At 41.8% G+C, this 25455-nt stretch overlaps 1 protein-coding gene across 4 annotated transcripts in view; it reads left to right on the top strand.

The window, feature by feature from the left end:
- Positions 1–25455, top strand: part of TRIM13 (tripartite motif containing 13) — a 196396-nt gene that overhangs the window by 29396 nt on the left and 141545 nt on the right. Inside the window, exon 2 of one of the 4 annotated variants that reach the window (XM_044071477.1) lies at positions 24940–24978. The exons of the other annotated variants lie outside the window; for them this stretch is intronic. The gene's annotated coding sequence lies outside the window, so the exon portion shown is untranslated. The remainder of the gene's footprint in view (positions 1–24939; positions 24979–25455) is intronic. 4 annotated transcript variants of the gene reach the window in all.

Genomic DNA, 25455 nt, shown 5'->3' with positions numbered 1-25455 from the left:
ACAGCCATCACCAGTGGTGTAACACAAGGATCTATGCTGGGCCCTTTACTGTTTGGAGTCTATTTTTGGAAGTCCAGACTAAAATATACAACTTTTGGTTTACAAATTCTGCTGATGTTTGCATATTGGATGCAATCATCGAGTCCACCAATTATGTTTACATATTACAGGAGGGGCTAACACAGACAAATGATGGTTGCCAAAGTCACATGGTCTACAAAGAAATGCAAAAATGTGTCATTATATTTGCCTTCTGCAAAGTGGAATTCCCGCTAATTACAGCATTAACACACCCTCTACGGTCAAACCCAGTGGTGCAAGATGTGGGAACACAGGTAGATAGTACTCTGAACTTCGACCACCAAGATGTTCTTCGTTCCCCATTGCTGCAGTCCTTACTATTGGGTTTAGTCCGCCGTCCAGTCGGCCCGAATACCAGAGTATAAGGCTGACGTCGGTCAGGGCGCATTAGACTGACGTCAGTACGTCAGGGTACTAATGCGCATGACCGACGTCATATCCTCAGTCTTTTTTGCCGCATGGTCCAATGCAGAAGCAGTTTTGCGAGTGCAGGTTGGCGTTCTGAAATATTTCCGAAACCGGAGTTTCAGACCGAAACAGAGTTGGCTAAGTACCCGTTGGGAACATTTTGGTTTTTCTTGCCTCAGTATTTAACCGGATGTCAGAAAAAGTGAATAACTGTATTTCTTGTGGGAAACAGATACCTCATAGGGATTACCATACCTTGTGTATACCTTGTTTAGGGCCTGAGCACGGCGTTGTTGGTTGCCGCTCTTGTGCTAGGTTTAACAAACGCACTATTAAGAGGAGGTTAGACTGTGCCAGGTTAGTGTTTGGGAAGCGTTGCAATTATAAAATGCCGCCGGATGCTCCGGCGCCCGCTTCGTCAAGAAGCGCAAGGACAAAACAGCGAAGCCAAGGGTTGATGAACCGGCAGTCCCGGACGCCGGTTCTTTAGAAGGCTCAGTGGAGCCAGAGGTTTTGCCAGGAGTTTCCATGGAGTCTCAGGCAGAAACTTTACTGTTACAGGATGTGCCTTCTCAGGAGGTAGGCCAGGCTGAGGGGCTTCTCAGGTAACTGTTCTTCCCTCTCTTCCCAAGGTAGTTAGAGCCTCTCCTTCTGTTGCCAAAACTTCTTTGAGAGGTAGGCCAAGTTCAGCTTCAGTGGGGGCTTCTCCTAGCATTTCGGGTTCTGTACCTAAGAAACATATGCTTAAAATGGCAGAAGATTTGATTACTATGATTAGAGGTTCTATGCCCCTCCTGATAAGAGGCCTAGGGTGGAACCGAGTTTGATAGTTTTGAACAGTGTTCAGAGGCTTCAGAGTCTTCTGGAAGACTTGCAGGAGTATCCTACTTATTCTGATTCTGATGTGGATGATTCCACTCCTACAGCTTCTCCTCCTGAGGATTTCTCATTTTCAGAGACTCTGCATTCCATGAGGGAGCACTTTAAATGGGAAGGCCAGGATTACTCTGATTCCAGGAAAAGGCTTAGGAATTCTTGTTTTACCCCAGCATAGGCCCTTAGCTATTCCTCCTGTGTTGAATGTGGTGGAAGATGTTTTTGCAGAGGCTTCCCTGAACCCTGACTCTTTGCCTCCTGCTCCTGTTAAGCCTGATAGGTATTATAGGGTGCCCGCAGCTCATAAGTATTTGTTTAAGAGTCCTAGGGCGGACCCAGAAACTATTTCTCAAGGGCCTAAAGGTGTTAAGGCTTCTGTGGTTAAAAATCCTGTTCCCACTGATAAAGAGGCAAGGGCTTTGGATAGGTGGGGAAAGAAAGTGTATACTTCTTCCACTCTAGCCATGAGAGCGTTGAATTGTCAGTTTCACATGCTAAAATATCAGAATTATCTCCTTTCACAATTAAAATCTAAGGTGGATGCTTTGGCGGAAGGTATTGAGTGTAAAGAGTTGCTGGATTTGGTTCATGTGTCTGAACAAGTGGGTAAGCATTCTTTGCAATGTGCTTTTGATGCTGTACAGGCCTCCTCGAGGGTGGCTGCTACTAGTTCTGTTCTTCGCAGGCATGCCTGGTTGAGGGATCAGAATTTAGCTGAGCATGTTAAGACAAGGATTTTGGATGCTCCTTTACAGTCTGATGTGTTGTTTGGATCGCCTGTGGAAGCAGTTTTAAAGAAAATGGAGGACAAAGCTAAGTCTATGCAAACTGTTAAAGATTTTTAGCAGGTGCAGCCACCGAAGTTTAGTAGAAATTGGCCTGCTAAGGGGTGGACATATCCTGCTTATGATTCCCAGTCTAGGGGTAGGTCTAGACGTGGTAGGGGCAGGGCTCAAGGTTCTTTTAGGCCTAGAACAGGGAGTTCACCTGCTCAGACTTCTGGTGAGGGCAGGGGTCAGTCCTTTCGTAAACAGACCCAATGACCTGTCTTTTCAGCTGCCAGTAGATTCTCGTCTGGCAGCTCCTTTGGGAGGAAGACTGTCTCTTTTCAAAGAAAATTGGGATTTAATTACTCAAGACAAATGGGTGTTGGATATCATTCACCACGGTTACAGATTTTATTTCCATACAATGCCCCCTTTCAAAGGCATGCCAGACGTTCCTCCTCCACAAAGAAAAGAGGCTTCACAAAGGTTCTGGCTCCAGTGATAGCTTACTTCAGGCTTCAAGGAATTCAAATCTATCCTTACTTGGACGACTGCCTGATTCTGGCTCAAGAAAAGGAAGACCTTCTACAGCATCTGGAATATGTTATAGCAGTGCTAAGATGCCTAGGGTATTCTGTGAACGAAATAAAGTCCAGTCTAGTACCCTCTCAAGACATGTGCTTTCTGGGTGTGAGACTGAATACAGCAGCCCAGATGGCCTTTTTAACCCCGGACAAACAAAAGAGTCTGTCACTTTACTTCCATCAACTATCTCATCAGTCCGTGCTGACTGCAAGGACAGTCCTTCAAGCATTAGGGTTCATGGCATCTTGTATTCTGGTGCTTCCCAATGCCAAACTGCATATGAGGAAGCTACAATGGTATCTCAAAATGTATGGACACAGCACTGCCAGGATTTGGACACTGTCATTCAAATAATACCTTGCCTTCAAAAAGAATTTTGTGGTGGGCTCAGGAATGTCACCTAAACAAGGGACTCTCTGTGACCCGGCCAGAGGCGAGTCAGATTTTAACGACAGATGCCTCGGACATTGCTTGGGGAGCTCATCTAAATGGAAAGTGGATACAAGACAAGTGGCCTGCCAGACTACAGCATCTACATATCAACATGAAGGAGATGTTAGCAGTCCAGTTTGCATTAATGGCTTTCAAGGAGTTACTTCTTCCAGGGCAGGTGTTGATTCTAACAGACAACACAACTGTCATGTGGTACATCAACAAGCAAGGGGAACACATTCTTATCCTCTATGCAGGCAAGCAATGATTTTATGGGAGACTGCGCTAAGCTTGCAACTAACTCTTCAGGCAAGGTTTCTGCCGAGCACAGAACTCCTTAGCAGATGTGTTAAGCAGACAAATCATGGATCCCCACGAGTGGAAATTGGATCTTCATGTATTTCAAAATTGACAGTGTCATGGGGAACTCCAGACATAGATCTGTTCGCTTCTCCACTAAACCACCAGCTGCCACAGTATTGCACAAAGGGGTTTCATCACACAGCTTGGAAAGTGGATGCTCTGTCTTTCAGTTGGAAAAACCTTCATGTGTATGCCTTTCCTCCTCTGCCTCTTCTTCCAAAGGTACTATTAAAGGTCAGACAAGACAGGCCAAGGATGATTTTGATAGCTCCAGATTGGCCTCGGCAACACTGGTACCCACTACTACGGAGTCTGGTAAGGAAGCCTCCATGGCCTTTACCTCTGATTCCTCATCTGTTATCTCAGAAGGATGGTCATCTGCTCAATGTCAAGCTTCACTCTCTTCATCTAACAGCCTGGCATATTCTGTGTTGAAACACAGCAGGTCTCAACTTCCTCAACAAGTTTTAAATGTGATTATGGAAGCTAGAAGACCTAGTACAAGGAAAGTGTACGCAGAAAAATGGAAGAGATTTTTATTTTGGAGTACAGCAAAGAATTTGCAGGTTTCTGAGCCTAATTTGAGTGTGGCTCTTCAATATCTTACTGAGTTATTGGACAAAGGTTTGTCCTTCTCTTCCATTAAGATTCATGCTGCAGCAATTTCAGCTCACTATGATTGTGACCCACCATTGTTTTCGCATCCTTTGTTCAAGCAGTTTCTTAGAGGGGCAAAGAATATAAGACCCACACGTAGAGCTCCTACTCCTGCTTGGGATCTCAATTTTGTGTTGGAAAAACTTACTCTACAACCTTTTGAGCCTGCGGCTACTGCTGAATTGAAATACTTGTCATGGAAGACTGCTTTTCTGTTGGCTATTACTTCTGCAGGAAGGGTGTCTGAGTTGCAGGCCCTTATGGCAGTAGAGCCCTTTTTGATTTTCCATAAGGATAGGGTATCCTTACGTACTAATCCTTCCTTTATGCCTAAGGTGGTTTCTAGTGTGGCTTTAAACCAAACTATTCATTTGCCTACTTTTTATGCAGACCCCCAAAATAAAGGGGAAAAGATTTTGCACACTTTAGATGTACACAGGCAATTGCGTTATTATTTAAGCAGGACTAAGGATTTCAGGCAGTCTCAGCAGTTGTTTGTTTCTTTTGCTTTGAGTTCACAGGGCAAGCCTGTGTCAAAACAAACTATTTCTAGGTGGATTGGCTTTTGCATTGCATTTTGTTATTCCCATCATGGCAAGGAGATTCCAGCTGGGATTAGGCCTCATTCCACTAGGGCTACTGCCACTTCAACAGCATTTCTAAGGGGTGGCAACTAAGGATATTTTGGAAGCAGCTACTTGGAGTTCAGTGCATACTTTCTCTAAGCATTATCACCTTCCTATCTACTCTAAGTCTAGGGCTGGTTTTGCCACAGCTGTTTTGCAAGGCATGTTGTCAGCTCCTGCTTCTTTATGATTTGCCAGGCTCCCTTACCTCTGCTTTGGGATTCTACGCAATAGTAAGGACTGCAGCAATGGGGAAGAAGAACATAGTACAGTTTTGTACCTACCATAAATGTAGATGTTCGAGGATCCCCATTGCTGCAGTCCAATTACCCTCCCTCCTTCCCTCTGTGTTTAGGGGTGGTTGTGTAGGTGAGGTTACATGCTTATATTTTTGTATATATTCTTGTATATATTGTACATATTTTTGGTGCAGGTATTTTGGGCCTTGTCTTTTTAGGGTCTTCTGACATCTGGGGCAAGAAAAGACTGAGGATATGACGTCGGTCATGCGCATTAGTACCCTGACGTACTGACGTCAGTCTAATGCGCCCTGACCGACGTCAGCCTTATACTCTGGTATTCGGGCCGACTGGACGGCGGACTAAACCCAATAGTAAGGACTGCAGCAATGGGGATCCTCGAACATCTACATTTATGGTAGGTACAAAACTGTACTTTTCCTCAGTTGTAATGAAGCCTTCGTTGTGCACCTTGTATGTCAGGCCATCATATCCAGATGTAAGGCTGTTTATAACACTACTCTAGTTGAACATCAATGGAACACTGATAGAGTACAATGTTTCCTTTTGCTTGTACCTCACCAGACAACTGCAGTAGCTGGAATGACCACAGGGGTTTCTCAACAAGAAAGTACAGGGTCTACAAACCATGCCATGATGTACGTGGATAGACTGAGAGCTCTGGATTGTATAGGATAAGGTGACTTATGCTGGGCCTACAGGCCAGTCGTTGACCCCGCCCTGATGGAAGTGCTTCACATCTGCAAAGCTAATACCACAAGAGTCACTCACTCTAGGGATCTTAACCTTTGTATCCTTACTGTATGATAGTATCTATGTACTTCAAAATTCACATCATACCAACACCCTTGTCCTGTGTTAACGTGTATATATATTTCTGTAATAACTCTGTATTTTTATGGATTATTTGAATATTGTGGAGCTTTTCTCCCCGGGCCTCCACTGAAAATGGGTTTCTGACACAGTTGGACTTTCCCAGTCAACAAATGTGAATAAATAAATAGTAAATTAACAGAACAAGTTTGAGAGACAGCTATAGCTGATGACATCAGCAGAGTCTGTTGAGAGGAAGATGGTAATAGCAGTGTCTGACATGCTGGTGTAAAATGCCAAGCAAGTATGTGCACACACACACACACACACACACACACACACACACACACACACACACACACACACACACACATACACCAGTTGATAGCAGTGGGAACAGAATGTCTACCTATCTACACACAGCTAGAGACCTCCCTATTCAATGCAAGCCCCACAGCACAAGTCTGGCTTTTACAAGGCTGCAGGACAACTTATAGTGGATGGCATCATCAATGGATGTTTGAGAGAGAACATTGGGAGGCCAGCATGAAATGGATGTGTAGTCATGTGCAACTGTCAGAATATTGGTGCTCCATAGATTTGTAGTGGTAACTGCAGGATACTCAGTTATGCTCGTCTGAATAGACAGATAGGGGTTTTGCTGTCATTGCAGTCAACTGGTGTATGTGTGTGTCTAAGTACATGGAAAAGAGAACTCGGTACTTTATGCAAGCACCATGGCACAAGTCTGCAGAACAACTTATAGTGGATGTTGGAGAGATGATGTTGGGAGACCTGCATGAAATGCCACGTCTAACTGTCAAGATAATAAAGTTCTGCATGTTACCTGATTGATGAGTGTGTAGTATTTGGTGTTGTGTTTCCAGTGTGCAGGTATACTTTGAGACAGCTTTATAAACTATATGCAAATAGGTGTCCACATTACTACAAGTATTGGAAAATCGGAATGTTTATTGTCAGTATAAAGATGTGCATGGTACTTAAGAAAGCATTTGTTATTTATTTCTGTAGTGTAGTTGATACATTTTTGAAAAAGTACCGAGAGACCAAGGTTGCAGTTAATTCAGGGGGGGGGGGGGCAGATGGCTGAATTGTTATTTTCTTAGATAGTGTCTTCCTTTTGTTGTGTTTTCACATGTAGTTTCATGACATGAAGACTAAATGGACAATAAACAAAAGTAATGCATAGTATTGTCCACTTTGCATAGTACACCACTGAGCAGCAGGTTTGCGTGATGGATGGCAGAGTGTTTGCGCATGTGAGATGCACATTCCTACTGGTTTCCCTGTTGGCGCATAGTTAAGCAGCAAGCAAACACGAGCCTCATTGATAAAATACTGAGTGTATGAAACACACCTGCTGCTTAGCTGACTTTGTAGCAGCAGGTGTAAATGTACTGACATATTTCTTTTGAAATCCAGATGATATAGGGTTCAATCCAGGTGGATATAATAGCATTAAAATAGTAGTGTTGATGCAATTAAATAATTATTTATACTACATTCACTATATGTTAGTGTGCGATACCTGAGTGAGGCATATTTAAGTGGCATTGTGCTGAGGTAACTGCACCAAAGAAGACCCTTTCACTGTTGTTTGGCATTTGTGCACGACACCAAACTCCGAGCAAACTTACAGGCCAAAAAGTAAAGGGCTCCATTGCTTTTTCTTACTTGTCATCTCACAGACACAGAACATCCTACATACAACCTTCCTCACTACACAGTATATCTCTAAATGCAAACTGCTATACACACAACATTCAGATAGTATCAGCACTCTATCACAATGTAGGGATATCCACCCCAACCCTGGACCTACCCTACCTGCCTGCCACTCCCGTAAACCCCACAAATCCCTAAAACTCATCACCATTAACCTACAAAGCATTAGAAACAAGATCCCAGAATTCCATGCCTGGATATCCCATTCAAAATCTGATATAATTGCAGTAACCAAGACATGGCTAAAGCCATACATTAAAGACTCTGAATTCCTCCCTCCAGGTTTCTCTTGTTTAAGATCAGCTAGACCTCACAAAAGGGGGAGGAGTTGCACTCCTATACCACAACTCCTTCTCTATCATCCCCTACTCAAACTCTATTCCTCAATTCTGTGTAGCAGAACTCATCATAGCACATCTAAAAATTAACAACTTTCAGAGCCTTTGCCTGGTAGTCGTGTACATCCCACCAGGTAATAATATTCCTATATTAGAAGAAATTTTAGCCTGGACCGCCAACAGTATCCACAGTGAAACTAATTCTAAGCGATGTCATCATAAACTGGCTAGATCAAATTACCCCCTCTCCAAATACATCCTTCAATCCCTATAACTTCACCCAACTTATTACTAGTGTAACCCAGCCCAAGAAAAACAACAATGGCTCCATTCTTGACTGGATTTTAGTATCTGACTCTAATAAAATCTCTTCTGCAGGTACTCTGCCCTGTTATATCAGTGATCACTATCCTGCATACATAACACACAATACCTCCACAACGCCACACCAGCATCAGTTCAGGCCCACCCGAAATCTGACTGATTTTGACCCAATAACCTTCAATGAAACTCTGAATAAAATCAACTGGAACATTCTAAAATCTTTACCCCTTGAAAAGCTGCTGAATTCTTCAATTCAACTTTACTATGCATATTCATTAGAATGGCCCCTCTGCGAAATAAGAGAATAAAAATTAATTATGCAATCTGGCTATCTAGGGATACCAAAAAACTTATGATGTCCAGAGATAGAACATGAAAAAAAATGGCAGAAAAGTAAAAACCCCATAGAATTCCAGCTATTCAAACAGCTACGTAATCAAGTAAAACATCTAGTCATTAAAGATTAAAATCAATACTGCATCTGTCTTCAAAGTGACTGTAACCACAACCCAAAAAAATTCTGGAACTAGTCTGTACACTCTTAAATCCTGGAACCAAGAGTAATTCTTGCCCAAACCCTGACAAATCACCAGTAGAGAGAGCCTCACTTTTCAATTCTTATTTTATAGAAACTATATCCAAACTAGCTGCCACCTTTCCTCAAACTTGCCACAACCATAACCCAGTACCAACTGAGCATACCCCAAGAAACTCTTCACCACATCCATTCTATTTCTCTCCTATTCCTACCTCCACTATAACCAAGCTCCTGCTAAAACTTAAACCAGGTAGTACTGCCCAGATAATCTTCCCCCAGAATGCTTACAACTTTCAGCCAGATCCATCAGCTACCCCTTCAGTATTCTCATAAACAGATCTATCCATGTATCCTACATACCTGCTATCAGGAAAAAAGCCTACATCACTCCCCTACACAAAGGTGGCAACAATACAGACATCTCTAACTTTCTCCCCATAGCTATTTTGTCTCCCATCTCTAAAATAATGGAGAATGCATTCAAAACCAGCTAATGAATTATCTGCTGCAAAATCGACTCCTTTCCCCCACACAACACAGCTTTCGGCTTGGACACTTGACCCGCGACCGCTCTTCTGTCCTTCCTGAACACAGTAAACCGTAATCGCAATGATGGTAAACTTGTCTCTGCACTTTTCCTCAATCTCTCTAAGGCCTTCAACATCATCTCTCACTCTCTCCTCCTCTCTAAGCTCTCACATCTTGATATATCCACTCATGTCCTTGACTGGTTTACCAATTACCTTACTAACAGACAGCAAATCACTAAATGGCTACACTCTGTCTCACCTTTTCTCACTACCTCCACTGGAGTGCCCCAGAGGTCCATCCTAGGACCTCTTCTCTTTAGCATCTTCATCAATGACTTTCACTCTGCTCTCAAACATGCATCTTTAGTACAATATGCAGATGATTCCACAATTATCTGCTCCAGCACATCAGAAACAGAATTCATGTCCATGACTCAAAATGCTTTCTCCACTACTGAAATCTGGATGACCAATAATCATCTTGCCCTAAACCCCAATAAAACAAAACTTCTGCTCTGTATACCCCCCACCAAAAAAAAACACCACTCTTAATGAATCAGAATTTATCATCTATTCTTCTAACAAAACAGCCATAGAGGTAGTCCCACATACCAAGCTACTCGGTGTCACTATTGATGATAATTTATCATTCCACCTACACATTCACAACAACATTAAATAAACTACCAAAAACTAGGCACCCTTTACAGGCACAAACCCTTTTTAAACTACTCCACTAGAAAAACACTTGCCCTTATATTTCTCCTCCCCACACTCCTCTATGGTGCCCCTATTCTTACAAATATCCAGTCCTGCCTAAAAACCAAGTTAGACACCTGCTACAACAAAATCTCTAAGTTTGTGAAAAGTGCAAAATATTCTTCCCATCACTGTTGTTCATTACGATCCCTGAACTGACTTGAGCTCCCTCAATATCTCACATATATACAACTGTCTACTGCACGCAAAATTATTTATAAACCTCTCGAATGCCCAGCCCTTGCCTCCCTTTTGACTCCTTATCAACCAAACAGGTTTCTTAGATCTGAAAATCAATCTCTAATCCAAGTATACAGAACCAAACTCCCTGCAGGTCAGCAACTCTACTCTTTTATGTAGCTAAACTCTGGAATGCTCTTCCACCTCCTCTCTGGACCACAAATAGTGCCCCCTTATTCAAAAAGTCTTTACAACAATATCTCTCATCTCATTTGCTTTGCCCATGCACCTTTTCCAAATCCTCCATAACCTGATTTTACTGGTATACCCCCTACTATACCTATATTCATCATTATTCTCCCATCTTATGCTCCATCCCAGAAACGCACCTTCTACATCCTTCTGCTCTATATTGTATAACAATAATTTCTGCAGTTCTTCCCCACTTGATCCAAGAATACTGCATAGGTTAATCACACAATCTGTCTGTCTAATTATGGAGCTTTTCTCCCCAGACCTCCAATGAAAATGGGCTCATTTCAGCCCATTGGACTCTGCTGGTCAACAAATCCAAATAAATAAATGAAATAAATAATGGTGTGTTGTGTGTGTTTCTATTTTTGACCAGATTAAAGGTGTTAAAATGTGGTAGATAGGAAGGTGATGAAATGGGGGGGGCAGGTAGGGGGAAGAGCAAAAGGGATGCAATACAGAAATGTGCAGGAGAGAGGTAGGATAGAACCGTAGCTGTTCACTTCTTCAATAGTGTAACATGAAAGTTATGGTATAGAATATTAGCTGAATTTTGACCTTCACCTCAACAAAGAGGGGTGACAATGCAATCATGTTGTACAGCCAATTGAACTGAATCAAATGTGTCAAGAAGACTTGTGCAAAATGGAGAGCTATGTATGGTATGATATTTTGGGGGGGGGGGGGGCAGGTGCCCTTTTTCTATTTTTAACCTCAGTAAGAGAGGAATGTTCGGTAGGGGAGGAAGCAGATGCAAACAAACAAGAAAAGACATGACACAGGGGCGGTGAGTGACACAAAACGTTGGGCAATACCACGATTGGGGTTAGGGAGGGGACAACAGAAGCCCATGCCCTTCAAACCTGGGGACAGTGAGAATCTAGTTCTCACCTGCAGGACTGTCATCACCATCCCCTTACTCCACTGGCGTGCTTGACATCTCCTCCTCCTATGGACTATGAGGGAGAACAGCCTCTCCATCTGGCATAGGTGTGCACTAATGGTGCTGAGCACAACCCTACACACCAGTCCTGGCAGGTGATAAAATCCCCACCTCTTCCAGTACTCCCAGAGGGTACCACAGCACTAGCTGCCGGGATATTGCTATCTGAGGGGGCTGTTAGAGCAGGGACAGCAGAGGCAGTACTGCCAAGTTGGGTCCCAGATGTGCTGGGCGTTGATGCTGGTATCTCGTGGAGCAGGGGTGGGCTGAGCCACTGGGGTTGGCCTACCTCCCTGTGCTGTAAAGCATTTTGTGATTGGTGAAATGTTTTTGCGACATTTAGAAAAAAAATGAGGGTTGAGGTGAGAGAAAACGAGATGAAGTAAGTACCATCATATGTGACATACAATACATTTTCACAATAATACAACTATTTTACCTGCAACTTTACATTTAAGTATACTTTTTAACAACTTCAAACTATATGGTTTGTTCAAAGTAATCTTTGCAATGTGCAGATATTGCACGTGTGCTTGGTCCAATTACAGTAAACCTTCAGTTAACCGGAACTCAAACAACCAGCACTTTCAAGCAACCGGAAAAAATATCAAAGAAATGCAGTACAATTTTCATGTGTTGCACTTTCTGTTTTTCCACCCGCAAACACACACCTTATGTTTTTAGAGTTTTAAAAAGGAAGATGGAAATAAATTCCTTCTCTCCCCAACCTGAGAACAAGTCAAACCAAACAAATGGTATAGGGTACAGTATTAGTCAGACCTATTTGTAATAGCAACTCTCAAGCAACCAGAAACTAGTTATCTGGCATCTACCAATCCCCATGGGTGCCAATTAACAGAGAGTTTACTGTATACAGATTACAGTTAAAGGCACAGCATTTGTGCCACTTGTGTAGAATTTAATTTATGTAATATTTTTAAAGGACTGTACTATTTTATACTTGCTACTTGTGATATGTGAACCCACAAAGTCTGACTGCAGTCTTACACTTGACTCCTACAGTTGGTTTGAGCTACAGACTGAAGCATGCATATGTGCTTATACAGTTAGGATATGCATTCATACTTTTCTACAATTGTATAGGAAAGGAAAAAGAATTTTCATTTAAAAGCTACAGTAATGCTTCTTTTGTGCCGCATAAATACCCCTTGCTTCCCTCAGTGTCTCTAGATGCTCAGCATGGGCCTCCCTATTCGCAGAGTTCTACATTAGCTGTGAAAAGAAGAGAACAGAAGAGCATTATGCATACCAGTCTTGACAATGTTTAGTTTTCTATTATAAATTCTTGTTATTAGTACACTTACACAACTGTGGGATATTGCTAGTTCTGATCTCTTCCAAACACTGGTTGAGTGTATCCCTCTTGTGCTTTTTTAGGTCATTAAAGTGGTGCCTACACTGTTCTCCAGTGCGTAGAATGCTAGTGGCACTGGATACAGCCTTGGTCAGACTATTCCAAACCTTAGGCTTGTACTGGGAGCCAGTATAAGTCCCCCTGCAAATGCCTTTGGCTGTGGCACTTTACTACAAGGAGTCTAGTAAAGATTTTGGACTCCTGAACACCCCACCTCTGTGTCCTAAATTGGGCACCTTCCCTTCTAACATCAGACATGTCTAACCAAAAAACACAGCAATAGATAACACACATTGGCAAGAAAGCATCATTATCACATTTACTGGTAGTGTGCAAACCCGAGCAACGATGCCAACCACGTTTACGTGGCGTTAACCAGAGAGCAACAGTGCCAAGAAAGCAGTTTTGGAAATTGGAAGGTTAATCTGACCCTTGACATTAGTTTGAAGGTTGTTTGCTGCTGTAACTGTTAGGTGATTTAACTTTGCAGACATGCACTGGGGGCATAAATTTCATGACTTGACACATGTTTGATATGGCTTTATACACTGAATAAAATTGATCTTTACAGTGTGGGATTCAAACCTATGCATAAGAGACAAAACATTTTCTTCCATAGCGGTGATTTAATACAGGTGACATACTGAGGTGTTAACCATGTATGTGTGTGACCTGACAAGATACTTGTTTATACATTCATTTGTGTATGTGTCTTATTGAAGTGTGAAAGCCATCCAAGTCCAGAAAGCAGAATTATACTTACAGAAACATAGTAAATAATATACCCTCAGTTATGCATCTGAACCTTCAAAACACAGTAAGGGTGTCTTATTCTTCATACATATAATTCATATGAACTCCATTGCAATGCATAGTTATTGTTATTTGTAATTATATACAAATTGTTGTAAGTGATGTTGAATATAATGTGAAATGGAACAACAGTAAAATGTCTGGAAATTCCTTTATTAGAACCCAGGACAATGTTTATGGCAGCTCTACACTTGACAGCTGTTGCCACAGGAATATTGAAATAAAGCTTGGATATTTTCCTGTTTATTACTATAAACTGAACTGTAACAGCATTAAAAATATGTTGCACATCCTGTATTAGAACCCAGTATCATCTGTATTACAGCCCTACACTTAAACCTGCTGCCACAGGAATAGTTAGATAACAGTCGTATATTTCCCTAGTCATTATTAACTTCTGTGTATTAACACCGCACAGTGCTCAACACGCTTGATACAATGTATCCCTTTTGAAATTGTCTACTGTCTGCAGGCATTTTATGGCTGCAGGTGTTGGGGAAGTTTGCTAACCGCTGTGTGACGTCACTTAGTGTTCTTGCGAGATAGAAAGCATATAATGCAAAAATGTATCATTTTTGACATTTAGAATGCCTACGTCCTGTCTGCTTTCTGTGTGGGCCACTAGTTCAGGTTTGTGAAATGGTAAGCATTGCACAAACGAGATCAGCAAAGCTAAACTGGTATTGTCCTTTTGATCAGTGTTTGTTAGGTGTCATCCTTAAAAGACAAAGTTTGGGATTTGAACCCTGATGTGCAAATAGTATATGCTGTGTAAATCAATGTGTTTTGCAGCTGTGCTACACACACAGGTGATTCACAGGTGTAGTTGATGTATTGATTATCAAAAAAGTACATTACATGACATGTATTAATTTCCTGTGTTTGTGCTAAGCCATGCACTGAACAAATACTGGCATTAAAAAAATCTATAAAATAAAAAAACACTGCAAAATTTATAATAAAAAAACATCTGTATCATATCAGGAAGGGCTCTTTACATAATGCACTTTCCAATCACGTTTTAGAGTTTGGTGCGTCTCATACCTTTAGTTTTAGAGTTATTGAGACTATCATTCCAAGTATTAGGGGAGGTGATGTATGTGCACACACAGAACACAGAGAGGCTTGTTGGATCATTATGCTTTGTGCTAATAGGGGCACAGGATTGAATGAGAGGGCCTCTATTAAGCCTGCTTTGAAGAAAAGGAGACTTCAGAAGTGAATAGGCATCAGCCTGTACTGCCCCCAGTGCAAATTTATTTTGATGCACATTTATTTCTGCATATTTATATTGAGTTTGTGCATAGATGTTAGTGAGTTGTTTTTTTTTTGTGTATATCTGCTTTATGTTTAGATGAATTTGTATTTTTATTTTTATCTTAATTTTTATTTACTTTTGATTTTAGGTTTAGTATGTTTTCCATGGCGTTGTATGCAATTATTTTTAATATTATTTTTGTTATATGTTTATTTTTCAATTTCATTTTTGTTCTTTTTGCATTCCTTTGCATACTTCTGAATTCACTTTTGATGTTACCATTATTTCATTGGTTTTACTTAATTGATTAATGCATTTGAATTATTGGTTGCTACTTGAGTAGTGCTTGATTTAAATGGAGTGTGTTTTAGTAGTTGTTATCTGCTCTGATGAAGCTGAATTGTGAAAGCGTTTACCCCTTGTCGACTACAATAAAGGAATTTTTTACTTTTTATACATTGGAGCCTTTGGTGTTTATACCTTGAACAACTCTAGTTTGTGAACTTTTTTCGTGGCGGATTCGTTGTTTTTTGTACATGCCTGGCTCCATCCGTTGCCAGTTTTTATTTTATCTACTGCAAAATTTATGTTAGTACAGGAGATGTTTACAAAAGTGCAGATTTGAACTCTCACACCAATGAATCTTCAGAACGCAGTGTAAGGATGTCTTATCTCTCTCTGCCACAGAAACAGCTTTGCAGCAGAGAATGGAAATCATTGTGCATACAAGCAAGTCCAAAATCCTCCACACTGTCAACAAAACATATGGCACTTGTATACTTCTTATTTGTTTGTACATGTATTAATTTCAAATGTAGTGCAGTGAGTGATCACACTACCCTTTCTGACTATTGTTTGTAGAAATGGAGCTCTGTCTTCTCTGCATGGTGTTCAATATTCTCTTGTCTGAGCAGTAATCTGAGACATGCAGCCTGTAAGCATTTTGTGTAATTGTTCTTAAAATGTCAGAGAATATTAGATGGTAATATTATACGCTACTTGCTGTGTAACCCACTGTATATAGCCTTGCATTAGCACCCTCTGACAGCGTGCACACTCACAGGGGCTACCCCCACCGTCCAGTCTGCTGTATCACTACAATTTCCACACTAAGGAGCAGCAGAGATCCATTACTCCCCTCCTCGTTTAGCAACTAAGCCCATTCAAGGAGTTTTACTGATAGCTAACCTGACAGTACTCCTCCTAAGGTCTGCCAACTCTTTCACTTTATGGAATACATTCCTGCCTGTCCACTCCCTACACTTCAGTCCTATCTGCTGTAACCTAACGGCTGTGTTCTGTCCTTATGTGCACTCACTGATACTTTTTCCACTCACTTCTGCTGCAGGTGTGATATCATCCGCACTTCTGCCCCTTCCCCCAAGCCCTTGTCTCTATCCCATCTCCCTGTGAAACTTCTGACCTATCACCTTCTAACCCCCTTCTCCCACTTCCCACCTCATCTACTTGTACTGGCCACTACCTACAGCGCCATTCCTAAAGGAACATACATCCACAGGATAGCCTTAAGTCCCAACATGAAGTGTGCACACCGGTATGGCGCCCTATTGCTTAATTTATTTTGTACTGTACTAGTTATGTGCTTCAAGTAGTGGGCACTCTGATAAATTTTTGTAATTGTAATTGCCAACCCTACTGCAACGGCAAACTGCTGTGTTATTAAGTAACTGTGCTATTTACTGTGCTGTGTACACGCCAGTAAAGCGCTAGTTAGCTCACTTTATTTTCACTGTTAAATTCTTGTTAAATGAGTAGAGTGCAGGACAGTAAGGTGTTTAAACTCCCTCTCGTACTGTAACTGATTCTAGCTGTGTTATTTAGTAGCTGTGCTATACAGTTGTGTGCTCTCGATTAAGGCACTTTTAACTTATCTCCTCCGCTAAAGTTTTGATACATGTGTAAAGTGTAAGATGGTAAGGAGTTTTAACTGCCTATCATACTCCATCTGAACATAGCTGTGTAACCTGTTGAATACTGAACTAGCTGTGAGTTGCACATTGCATTGACTTCTAAATTACAGTTGGAATTAACTGGTTTGAATCGTACCTCACATTAGCTTCTAAATTTACTTTGTAGATGTGTAGCCCACCTAGTTAACTCAGCACCACGTATTGCTCGCTATCCTGTGATATCAGTTACACGTGCTGAGATTTTATTTTCTTACATGGTGTGTATCACTTTGCTGCTATTTATGGTTCGTCAGCATAATATATTGCCAGACATAGCACAGGAGAGATGCAATAGCAATCTGCTAAGTTTGAACTGTATTTTGAAGCATATTGTGTACTCACTGTTTTTTTACAGCTGTCTGCTCTGCATTTCTGCTATTTTTCTACTACAGACCCTCACCTTCATCCACCACACACACTATTCCAGCCATTCTTCTCATACTTCCTCTCATACCTTCCACCCTACTCACCTCTCTCACTAACCTACACTCACCCACGCTCTCCCTGTGCACTCTCCATACTCTTTCCACACTCACTCACAGGCAATAACACAACCTCTTCTTGTGCTCTTTTTTTCTTCCGGCCCACACGGTCAGTACTTCCTCCTGCCAAGGAACCCAGTTAAGACCCAGAGTGACACTGAACATATCAGTTGGACCAAGTCTTCCCCAGGAGAAAAGTTTCTCTGCCTAAGTGCTTGTAAGCTCCTGTGGGTTTTTTCTGCTCCTCCATTCACAATTTGCTTACTGTGTAACCCACTGTATATAGCCTTGCATTAGTGTCCTCCAACAACGTCCACACTCACAGGGGCTACCCCCCCTTTCCCAATCTGCTGTATCACTACAATTTCCCTACTAGGGGGCAGCAGAGATCCATTACTCCCCCTCCTGGTTCAGCAAGTAAGCCTGTTCAATGAGTTTTACCGATAGCTTACCTGACAGTACTTCTTCGAAGATCTGGCAACTCTTCCACTTTGTGGAATAAATTAAAACCTTGTGCCACTACCCCATTCCTGCCTGTCCACTCCCTACACTTCAGTCCTGTCTGCTGTAACCCAAGCAACTGTGTTCTGTCCTTACCTGCACTCACTGATTCTTTTTCCGCTCACTTCTGCTGCGGGTTCTCTACCTGCTCCGTTCGCCCTCCAGGCTCACTCTGCTCCTCTATCCTGCCCCCAATTTCCACCCGCCCCCACTACCCGCACATTTATCTATCCCTAAGTCCTCCCACAACTCCTAGTATCCAGTCATCACATGCCCCTCCCACAAATACCACACCACTTTACGCACACAGGCAACTACAATATGACGTATTCCATCCCACACCTACACTGCTCAGTACTACTAGCATTACTAACCACCCTCTCCTAGCTTACACAACTTCCACATCCTTCACACTACACATCCATCATCCAACAGTCCCCCCTACCCCCCCTTCTCCTGTATACCTCCAGAGCTCTATCCCACCTACACCACCCTACTCTATAGGCCCCAAATCCTTCCAATCTTACCCTCACCCAACCATCCCCACCACTCCCACCCTTACAAATCCACCCTCTACCCCTACCTTAAACTCCTTTCTACTGTAGATCACATAAAACACCTACTATTCCTAGTCTCCCTCTCTCTGAATGGTGATATCCATCTTAACCCCAGCCCCAACAACTCCCCATCCAGCAATGCCTCCCCACATGTTAGCACAACAAATTCCATTTGCTTCATCACAATTAGCGCACAAAGCCTATGTAACAAAATCCCCACCCTCCACGCCTGGCTCTCGCATAATCACCCTGATATTATTGCCATCTCAGAAACTTGGCTTAAGCCTAACATAAAAGATAATGAAATATTGCCTTCCGGCTACCGTATGATCTCTAATGATAGACCTAGTACGAAAGGAAGTGGCATAGCCATCATCTGCTCCTCCTCCTACACACTAACACCTTTTACCAACCTCATTCCAAAATTTTCCATGTCAGAATTAACTATAGCCCACCTAAAAATCAACAATCGTAAATCCGTATGTATAGCAGCCATATATATTCCCCCAAGCAACAACAACATTCCAACACTAGAAGACATCTTCCCCTGGTTATCATCTAATATCAAAAACGAAACATTTTTCCTTGGTGACATAGATATTAACTGAGCCACTATCAACTCTTAACCCCCTTCTCAAGCAATCAACCTCTTCAATTTCAGTCAGATCATTCACTCTCTCCTACTAGACCTAACAAAAATGGTGACTTAGGAACCATCCTCGACTGGATGTTAGTATCCCACCATAACCACATCTCAACTTCAGGTATCCTCCCCGACCCTATCAGTGACCACCTGCCAGCCTTCACTGACCATCACCCTTCTACACTCCATAAGCAGCATCACTACATTCAAACCTGTAACCTCTCTAATTTCAGCCCACAAATATTCATTGACTGTCTAAACCAAATTGACTGGTCTCCCCTAAAGACCCTACCCCTCAACAATGCTATCAGCCACTTTAATGAAACCTTTCTGACTCTATTAAACAGCCTTGCCCTGCTCAGAACCAAAAGGGTCAAATCCATCATCTGTCCCTAGCTATCAAAAGAAACCAAACAAACCATGCTCCAAAGAAACAAAAAATGGAAACAACACTGTAATAATAAACTGTCCAATATCCTGTTAGAATTCAAACAACTCCAGAATACTGTAAAAAAAACTAATAACTAGAGATCTCAAATCATACTACACCAAGCTCCAATCTGAGCACTCCACCAACAAAAAAAAGTTCTGGAACACCATCTGATCTCTCCTCCACCCTGGTAACAAAGATAACCCTTGCCCTAACCACAACCGCACTGACCTTAAAACAGCCACTTTTTTAACACCTTCTTCATGGACTGCATAGCCAGATTCACCACCTCCTTCCCACATACCCCTCCTAACTCTCCCTTCTGCCAGCACACAACAGTCACCCATCTTCAACCTCAACCCCATCCCACAAGCACAATAGAAAACTACTGCTCCAGCTAAAACCTTGCAGTACTGCCCCAGACAAATCTACCCCCACTCCACCTGAAACTTTCTGCCAACAGCATAGCCCTGCCAGTCTCCATTCTAATCAACAGGTGTATCAAAGAATCCCATGTCCTTTCAAGTTGGAAACACGCATTCGTCATTCCACTCCACAAAGGAGGTAAAAGCTATGACACCACCAATTTCAGGCCCATCACTGTCCTCTCCCCACTATCAAAACTCATGGAGAAATGTATACATACACAATTGATGTCATGTCTAACACACAGTAACCTCCTTACCACCACACAACACGGTTTCGGTCCTGGCCATAGCACAATCACTGCCCTTCTGTCCTTCCTAGAATGAATCGACCATGCTCACGACTCTGGCAAATTAGTATCTACCCTATTCCTTGACCTATCCAAAGCTTTTGACACCATCTCCCACCCCATACTCCTATCTCCCTCTAACTTAGCCTGGTTCTCCAGCTACCTCTCCAAAAGACATCAAGCTGTAAAATGGAAATCTTCTATCTCTGCCGTCCTACCCCCCCCCCCCCCACTGGCGTCCCCCAAGGATCTGTTCTTGGCTCCCTACTCTTTTAACATATTCATCAGCAACTACCACCACTCCATCCCAAACACCTCTCTGATTCAGTATGCAGGTGATTCTACAATCATCTGCACTGCTGACTCCCCTTATGACTTACTGCTAAAAACACAGTCAGCATTTACTAAAACAGAAACCTGGATGCACAACCACCACCTTGCCCTAAATGCAACCAAAACTAAACTAATGATCTTCATCACCTCCAGAGCCTCCACCAATTACAATGCCTCCTTCATTATACTAAGGCAGGATAACACCCCCATTGAAATTGTATCACACACACAGTTGCTTGGGGTCATCATTGATGAGCACACACAATTTGACATCCATATTCAAACTGCCATAAAAAAAAAAAATAAATAAAAAACTAAGTCTCCTGTACCAACACAATCACTTCCTCACCTCCTCCTACCTTCTCCCCTCTCTCATATATGGTGCTCCCCTGCTCACCAACCTTCAACTTGGATCACAGTCCAAACTAGAATCCCGCTACAATAAAATAGGCAAATTCACCACATACTCCAAAACTTCTTCCCATCACTGCGTCTCCCTCCAATCCCTACAATGGCTAGAACTACCTTAACTTTCTAAAACTCACCACAGCCCACAAACTTATCTTCAGGCCATCCAGCTGTCCTGCTCTCTCCACCACCTTAACCCCCAGCTGTCCTCCTCTCTCCACCATCTTAACCCCCCTATATTCCAAACTGCCCACTACGATCTGAAAACCCAAACCTCCTACAAGTCCACAAACCTTCCTGGCCCCCAGGCCACTTCCTGCTTTCATGCTCCCTAGCCAAACTTTGGAACCCCCCCCCCTTGAACTACTCCAAACCTCTCCAACTTCAAATCCCTCCTACACTTCTACTTTTCCTCTAAATGGACTTGCCCCTGCTCTTTCCCTACTTGAACTCATTAGCCTCTCCCTATTGACACTCCCTTTCTACTCCTGAAATCTGCTTATTACCACCATCCGACCTTTCTCCTAACTTACATAACATTACACTCGCTACTAAACTGCATTTCTACCCTCATGCTATTACCTGCGGGTCTGCATTTCTACCCTCATCTTATTATCTGCTATTTTACATCCATGTAAATACTCTTACTGTTGCCTAGAAATGACTCTCCTATGGAATTCCCTGTGTGCTTGTAGTATTTCCTTACAAAGCTATTTGCTTACCGGCTCTACTACCAACCTATGCCAAAAGCATTCTCTTCTTATGTAATTAAATTACCCTCAGCATGAAAAGCATTCTCTTCTTGTGTATTAATTTACCCTAGCATTGGACAACATCCTATGCCTGAAAGTCATCTCTGATATTTCATTCTGAACTCCCATCATTTCATTGACGCACAAATCCTGCATCTGTACATTCTTATCAAGTTTTACTCTGCTTATAGAATGTATATCTGCATACTGAATATATATCTGCTATTGCTACAGATACTCTATATACACGTTTGTGTATTTCTTCATACTTTGCTAATTGTACTATCCTCATGTTTTACATGTTCTGTTTGATATGCATGTTTTTTATTATTACTGTTAAATATTTGTTACTGATATTGTTATTGTCATTGTTACTGGAGCTTTTCTCCATGGGCCTCCACTGAAAATGGGCTCTTCTTGGCCCAGTGGACTTCCCCAGTCATCAAACTGAAATAAATAAATACAGTTTTCATCCAATGCAGGGGAGGATAGAGGTTACTGAACAGAAACTGTAAAGTATGTGCTGCTTAATTACTTTTAAAATATTGATACAATTACTTCTATACTTTGTAAGTGTAACCTGTCTGACACACCCACTGGAGGTTAGGGAGTCTGAATTGCTGCTATGTTTTCCTTCTCCCTAAGAGTAATCATTCACAGTTGCAGTCCAATAGCAATAAACATTGAGGGAGTTCCTGCACTATGATTACATTTGCTACACAGAGCCAAGAATTTGGGATTCAGCAATTCTAATGAGCTCACACCTGATTTGTATCTTCACCGTGCTCACAGCCCTGAATGTACACTATAAAAAAGTAACTGTGTAGCTAGGGAAACTGAAGGTGAGGATGCTTGTTTATGTGGATAACACATTTGAAGATTGCTATTACTTTGGACTTATCTGCACAGACTATTAATCTTGATAAGGTATGATTGCATTTTTAAGCTAGATACTGGATATGCTCAGATGTCAGTTAGAAAATATTTTTATATATGCATTAGCAAATGTTATTTTTTATCTCTGTGCACGTTTTAGAAGTTTACTGATAGGTGTAGGTATTTTGGTCAGGGCATGTTACTTTCACGGATGCACAGCCTTATTAACTTTCATCACAAGTGTTAAACGTTACAACTGTTTCTCTTTACACTCTTCTGTTGTGATTTCTGTGAAATATAAATATTCTGTATTGTAAATGACACAGGGATGTTAGCTTTCTAGGATGGCCCATAGATACCTCAAGGGTAGTGCTTGCCACGGGTACAAGTGACTGTCAGTTGCATCAAAATGAATGTTCTGTGGTAAATGTGTGCACGATATTGGGACAGTGTCTTTGATAGCAGTTGCAGCAATTCATTGAAAGTTCCTCATTCCTTTATTTGTTACATTTGCTTGCTGCTTTGAGAGTGGGGGAGCCAAATTCCATGTCTGTGCTGGTACATAGAAAATTGTTTGTACAGAGGTTTGCTTTGCTGTTGTTACTCCCCTAGTTTTGGATCCAACCTTGCTTTGTGTCTGACTGTGATATGTTAAAACTGGGTTCCTATTGGAACATCGAATTTTCAGTTGTTCGAATCACTAAAGGTCGGCCTTTAATGATCAAACAATTGAAAATTCAAACTATTCAAAATAAACATAATAAAAAAAAGAAAAAGTAGAGGGTGTAGGCAGGGGGGCAAGCCCCCCCTTGTGCCCCCCACACCCCCGCTACTTAAATATACCAACTCTGAGATCTCACTACAGTGTAGGAAAGGGAAATCTTCCCTTTCCGCACCATAGTTCCTTAAAGTGCGATCTCGGAGTTGGTATATTTAAGTAGTGGGGGGTGCAGAGGGGCTTGCCCCCCTGCTTTAACCCATCAGGGAACGTTTCCTTAGTTTTATTTATTTATTTATTTATTTTAATTTTGAAGTTACAGAACTTCGATCATATGGTGTCGACCATATGGTATTCGAAGTTCCTTAACTTCGATTTTGTAATAGGTAACCATTAAAACCACATAAATCCTTTGTTATATTTGAATATATTTGGATTTTTTTTTTCTCCCGTGGGTAATATTGGAAAAAATACTTCCTTATGTATTATATCGAAGCAGGACTTCTATTTGTGTGTGTTATCCTTTTCTGTTTTATATCACCTAGCACTATGGTACCCAAGCATCTCAATCCCCACACTTCTTGAATCCGGAGACCTTTGCTTCTTTAGACATTTTGATATAACAGGTGTACACAAACACGCACACAGACACACTAGTTACACCCTGTCAAAATTAACTTATAATAAAAAACAGTGCTAGAATTTTAATAAAATAATGCACACACACTCCACTAGGGAAGGAAAGGCCAAAAGGCCCAAGGGAAGAACCTAAGGTTCTTGAGGGAAAAAAACGGAAAATTTTTGGGAAGGTATAAAAAGTTTTCTAACTACACTAAAACTAAGTAAAAAATATTAAATTAAAGGGGTTTTTAAAGACTGATTTCACTAAGAAATAGTACTTACCAGGAACCGGTAGAAAAACCAACCTCGAAGCTGTAGCGGCAAACGAGATCTGAGGTAACTCTCGCCTAGCCTCAGTGACCCTGAGAAATATGTTATTCTACAAGCCTTTAGGCAACATGGTGGCTTTCTGCTTGAGAGAGGCTATGGGGATATGTCTGGAAGAATCCAAATTTGGAAGCAGATAATGGAAGATGTGAATGCTGCTGGGGACCACAGCACAATGATCAGGTGTGTCATAGGGCCAGTAATGTTATTTCATCAGCCCGGAGGAGAGCAGCTGTGGTGGCCTGTGGACAGATGGCTATCAGGGGGAGGAGCCTGCTATAGAGACACAACTGTCACCAAATGAAGAGTTCCTTTCCACAGTCAGGGATCCATAGAGCTCAGTAGAAAGTTCACAACAACATGTGATTGAATGTTGGTGCGGCTGTTTCAGGGAGGCAAGTATGTCCCAGGAGGAGCTTCCAGGTATGTTTAACTGTTGTCAGTCGTTAAATTTTTATTGTATAGTAGAATATTGACAGCAATACTTCGGTTTGTTCACCATTTTTTTGGGAGGATACAGTTAATACATTCTGGTTCATTGCACATGAACTTGGGGTAGATGTGTCATCCAAGTTTCTGATGCATGTTAATAGACATATAAAAAGCCAAAAAATGTTGTCATCCCCTGTGTTGCTGTTAATTGTGATGATGGTGTCCTTACCTTTTGCTTAACTTCTTCCAGGACCATTCTTCCTCTGAACTGGGGAGTCATTTGCACAAGGTAAGCCACACATTTTTATTTCAGTACTAATGAGCAGTTTACAGAAATACGTATTTTAGCTGTATGTGTGATGTGGGGGTTAGTGTATTGCTGTACTGTCTGTAATAGTGGCACCACTGTTAGTTTGTTAGCATATATTGAACTGTAGTAGTGTAGCTATTAATTTCTTTCCTGTGCTTGTTGCTTATTAGCACAGGTGATTCTGACAGTGGGTAATGTTGGACTCTTGCCACCTGATGTCAGAGTATCTGCAGACTTTGATGATGATGGTGGTCAAACAGAGGCACAGTTGGGGGATGCAGAGGTTGAGACTGACACTTGGGTTGATATTCAGCCATACCTTGTAATTCCATCAGACAAAACTAGTAGGCCTACAGCAACCCACTCTAGTGAGCCCTCAGATATTGAACAGGTGGAGGTGAGACACTTGATCAGGGTAGTGGGTTACTGTGGCTTCAGTACCTGTAGACTTAGGCC

This window comes from Protopterus annectens, chromosome 5.part0, assembly GCF_019279795.1.
Source record: "Protopterus annectens isolate FY-2018-M chromosome 5.part0, PAN1.0, whole genome shotgun sequence".
NCBI classification, from domain to species: Eukaryota; Metazoa; Chordata; order Ceratodontiformes; family Protopteridae; genus Protopterus; species Protopterus annectens.
This window is presented reverse-complemented; position numbering and strand designations above follow the sequence as displayed.